Raw genomic sequence first — 5749 nt, forward strand, 5'->3', positions numbered from 1 at the left:
TACTCCGACAGACGAAAAGCTTCAAATACTAACAGAGCCGATAACCAGTACCAAAATAGCCCACCATGCAAAAGCTGTATCTGTAGCAATTGCAAAATCAAGTTCCAAAGATAACATTGGAATAGGGCTTGTTGAAGAACTTTGGGTGTACCGCGTGCAGATTCGCGCCAGAAGGAAGCATGTCGGTAATTTGGGATTCCTCTCGTGAAAAACCAAGAGCTTGCATCAGTCTCAAAAGAAACTTAAAATGTATACGTCTTTCATAATTTTTAACTGGCGACTTGGTGTCTGTCTAATTTCATTGAAAGTTAGAAAATCATAATGTAGGGAACACGCGCAACATTCGTAACCAGCACTACATAAGAGGTATTCATAACTCTAGGTAACATTCTGATAACCCGCTTGGTCAAGAATTGGAGGGTGTCAGATGGACCTTCTATTTCCGATAACAGAGTAAATAAATTCGAAATTTAAAGCAACTCGTAAGTAGATAGAACAATCAGGAATCTCCGGAGAGCAGACTGGAACACCTACACAAGACATGAGTGACATCTCAGTTCATCTACACGTGGACGGTGACATCAGGAGCGTAACAGAACTGGAAGCAATAGTGGAAGACCTACTTCGACAGAGTCGGTTAAGACATTCAAGTAATTAAGGCATGTATCCTGAACAGGAATCCAGCCAGAATGAGAAAGGAGGTGCGAAAACTCTTCTACTTCACGTTGTCCACACACACAAGATGAACTACTACGAGAGCTAACAAACCCTAAAATACAGATCCAGGGTTACGCTGATGACATTGTTTTACTCAGCAGAAGTAAATAGGAGTTTACCTCCGCAAGTTTGATCTCCCGAGAGCCATTAGATTACATGGCATGGAGATGAAACAAGTAACAGTGGTCAAGTATTTGGGAATCGCACTAGACACGCTGGATATACACTGCAATAGTAAGGCCAATGATTATCTATGGGGCGGTAATCTGGGTAGACAGAACGGAACTCAGCACAACAGCCAGGGAGTTATACAAACATCAAAGACTAGCTTCCGTGTATATCAGTGGAGGCTTCCATGGCCCAAACACGGACTTTTGGGGCAGCAGTCACCAGGTATACATCAAAATGGCAGAGTACAAACCAGGTAAGAGGAGAATCCGCAGTCTCCCTCTTCAGTCTTCGCCCCGTCCAGAAGTGATATCGGCTCGCCATTTTTGTCAGCCATATGTCTGATATTGATGAAGTCGAGAAGCTCTCAAATTACCATCTGGCATATTAAGCCATCTTTGTTTGATCGGGCCTTTTGGTCGTTTCTCATAAACACTCGTCAGAAAAGTCTGTTTTATTCAGATTTAGTGTCAGACCATGATTCATGAGGCGATCATTGGGATTTCGGACAATTTACTTAGGATAAGCTATGCTGTGAGACGTTAAGTGAGAAGTGCTGTCCCCAGGAACCCTCACCGGAGGTGATTTGGCACCATGCGAACCGAGGTGACCCCATGAAAGCACATGCTGAAGAAAAATTTTTGGAGGATGTGCTCTCGGCCATTTATTTAAATTAAGGTGGGTGTTTCAAGGTAGTTTTGGCCGCGCCCACAGCACGGGTAAAATATCTCGTAGGCTCAAATATTCGAGTGTCATACCCTTTAGTTGCGGCAGAGATGTTACATATGCTCGCATCCGCTGTAATCAGTATAAATCAGTACCACTGCGCCAGTCACGGCTGGGCTCTGATTGTAGTCTTCATACCAATCAGTGTTCGAAAAGGACCATAGGATCACGCCGTTTGGGTTAAAACTCCAGGTCCTTCATGTCCCTGAAAGGTGGCAAGGCTCATTCAAGAGATGAAAAAGTGGATCGAAAGGAAGACGAACGGGGCAGCTTATCATTACGAGCATGGAAGCTTTCAATATTACCTGCACAAGCTCGATAAGACACGATCCTGTATGTTTTACAATGAGGTGGTGGAAGACGGGGATTATAGCAGTTTTTCTTGTGAAAGGTAGTGTAGGATATATCAATAACTATGTGCAAGTAATGGGGGATTATCCCCGGAGAACATTATCAGAGAGATATTGAGGACCACTGACACGTTTTAGTTTTTTTCTCGCGAATAACTTGAAACTTGACTAGTGAAAGGAACGGATTGCATTCAAACTAACTTCTTTTCTTTCTTTTATCCAAGAGTGGTAGGAACGTGATCTGAAGAATTTATTTTTAGGTTTGTCCTCTTTAACACAGTTTTTTATTGGCAATCACGCCTCTGCTAAGCCTTATTAAGATGCGTTCAAGTTGTGCAATGGTGGATTTTTTAATTTCCAATCTAATTTGTGCCCCGATTTTTCGTCGTAGGTATTCGATCTAAATTCATAACTTTATCTATTTTTTGTAAGCATATATAGTTGACAGTAACCAATAAATGTGACATAGCGCATGGTTCAACTTAATCCCAGCAACTCCATCGGACTTTGTTCTAGACATCAAAATTCTCTGAAATTCTAATTTGATTCAGCACATGACATTTTGCGTTGTCATGTGGAATTATCCTGAGACATATGAACTCGAAGGCCACCACGGCTCCCATGGTACCAGATAATTTCTGGCTTCGTGAACGAGGCCACCTCACAAGAGTCCCCGTACAGGTAAGGGTCTGACTGCCCAAGGCCTTGGTGCATTCGCCTCCTGCATCACTACCAGCAAGTCAATAATTCCGGTGTCACCACGTGAAGGTTTTCCTTGTCCACTTTGTGTTGTTCGTCGACAGAGTCCCAGCCCGTCTGCCACCTCGTCACCTCAGAGCATCCGAGAGATATACAGACAAAATTTATCAACACTACAACTGCTGGTCGATATTGCATCCATCTTCTAGACAGTTTAATGTAGGAGTTGATAAGAAATGGAATCGGTTCACAACCTTCTTGGCTAATACTTTTGAGATTACACCTTGATCCTAAGGAAATCTAGAACCTTTTTTTCAGCTCTTTCACCCTTCGAGATTAGTCGCTGGCATCAGCTTGTCGTCAACCTAAGAAAAAGAAGAAAGTCACATAGGCAGAAAGGTAAATCTGCCCCGCACAAATAAGGGTAGTGGATACCCAACTAGCACTACTGTAACTTCCCCTTGAGTTTAGGATGAAGAGTTTGCTTAAGGGTATTTCCTGCTTGTTATAAAAGGTAAATAAAACGGCAAGAGATTTGTTGGCAAGCATACTGCCAATCTCAAAACATTAACTAACCTTTAGAAGTGAACTGATTTCACTGATGATCTGCTAAAGCTTCTGCAGACTACGATAGTCAAGTCCATATCTACTTGATATCGGTCCGGAGCAAATGGAGAGCATATTACTCTCACTTTTTTCTCAAATAATAACTCTTTTGTTGTAGACTAATTTCTGTCCCTCATTCTTGTTTGCTTCAAATAAGCGGTCGAACTAATCGTTTCGCCCCTTTACAGCAGTTCATAATGAACAATTTCCTTCCAATTCGACCAAGCACTCATAATAATCTTGTTTGTCGTCGATCCAGGCTTTGAAGTCATGTGTGGAGGGTCATCGGTCTTTGACCATGATGGCTTGTATTTCTTATGTTCGTATTTAATCCATTTTTCATTCCCCGTTTCAGTGGCATTTCGCTGATGGTATAGCAATTGCGTCAATCAAACTTCTTTCCATTAATTCATGTGGCACCCAAACATCGAGCTTTCAGCCTGCACTCCTTAAATGATTCGGAAATGTCATGTGGTTGATGTTCAGTCCCTGTGGTATTTGTTGACAGCATAGTGACTAAAATCTGCGCAGACTTTTTATATGACCCAATTGTTCATTGTTCAGTCCATAGCTAAAAATTGCCAACTATTATCCGAATGGGAGCAGACACGAATCCGGTGTCGGCTTGTTTTTGACGGGCACCGCAAGGAGCGTTATCTTCACCTGGAAACCAGTTTCTGACAGACTTCTAATTGCAAGGTTTTGGTCCAGGTTAAGGAATAACACAATTGTACAGTGTTATACAAACATCCACAGATATAGTGAAGAAGAAAGGATGGGTGGAAAGATGAAGAAGGATACTTTCTACGAGCAATTACATGCAGTTCATGGAAGACTTCCTAAAGGTGACACTGTGATCGTGATAGGGGATCTGAATGACAAGGTGGGCTCTGACAACACCGACTATAACGATAATGTCGGAATGTTTGTGACTTGTACAGCTTCCACGGCCTCTCTGTCGCCGTGATATATTTTTCTAGTACAGAGCCTGCAAAGAGGTCAGTTGGATTTCTCACAAGGTTGGGGAGTAGCGGCGCCCTAAATTCTACATCGAGCACTTATATGATATACCTGTCGCTCGACAATGGAAGAGCGACTTTGCTGATCGGTTGGGAAAAAAACTGAGTAACCAGGCTGAGAATGTCGATAAGCATTGGGCCGTCATCAACAATGCTCTGTTCGCGGGTGCTCTTCAGATCGTCGGGCATGACCAAAAGGGGCATTATAAGATCTGTCTACTGACCGCTGCGAGCGATGACGAGAGTGACGTGCTCGAACTCCGATACCTAACGAAATTCCGGGAAATTCAGCAACAGTCACTGCAGGTCTGTTACTTCTTTAGCAGTTTGCAAGTAGACTTTCCAATCAAACCGATTGCTTCGTGCAAAAGTATAACAGCATTAGCACTTACAACATAATGTATAGAAAATCGCCTTCCTTCTCAATGGCATCAATTTCAAATCTAACGCTGCGCATTCGAACTTAACGACACGAACTAAAACAATATATTTTTCGAACTTCAATATAAATCATATTATATACTTTAAGTAACAGGTTAGTGATAATTGCTTCAAAACTAGAAATATTGGTTTTGTATAGAAATAAACTTTTTCTTAAATTCGCGAGTGTTCCTCGCCGCGGTCCTTTCTGTCCCAACCAACGGCACTTTCTCACCGCTAATTCTCCACTCCCGTGGCGAGTTCTAAATGAGTGGCGAGTTCTACGGTGAGTGGAGAGTTCCGCGCCATCTACCCGTTCGCATCCGCAACATTTGAAATAAATTTCGAATGCTGCGGATCCTGCCGCGCCACACTTCCACTCGTACGGAAATCCTGGGAGTCTCAGACCTTTCCCTAGGAGTTGAAGAAGAGAATGATCGTCAATGTTCCAACGAAGCACACCCGTTTGTGAGTGTTACAATTTAAGTGGTATCTGCATGCTGGCTGCCTTTGCAAAGATAATAACTAAAATAATCCAAGAACATTTCGAAAGCTCGTTAGACTCCTGCATAGGCCACATCAACACTCTACGGATCATTTTGGAAAAGTGCGGGGAGTTTAGATCTTCTTCATCGATTTTGAGAAAGCTTTCGATAGCGTAAACAGGGAGTGTACCTGCTAAGGTTCTCTGACGGGCCATCGCACCCTCCTTATCTGCATTAATGGAGCATCGAAGGCGTATACCTAGGAAGCATTATTTCTTCCGACGGTGGCACCGAAGTGGATGTTGCCCGTCGCATTAACAGCGCGCTTTCGATGCCCTGTCTAAAATCTGGAAATATCACCACACCAAGTTGAGACTGTGCTCGGCTAGTTTTTTTTCTGTGTTCGAGGGGTAACACATGGAAAGTAATCACCACTGCCACTCGAAGACTCCAAACCTTTAGCGGAAATCGGTGGCATCGAAAGTCGGAAGTTGCAATTCCATTGCTGGCATATATACCATGCAGTGAAATTCACTTTCCCAAGATGGCCGACGTGCGG

Source organism: Hermetia illucens, chromosome 2 (genome assembly GCF_905115235.1).
Source record: "Hermetia illucens chromosome 2, iHerIll2.2.curated.20191125, whole genome shotgun sequence".
In the NCBI taxonomy this organism is placed as follows: domain Eukaryota; kingdom Metazoa; phylum Arthropoda; class Insecta; order Diptera; family Stratiomyidae; genus Hermetia; species Hermetia illucens.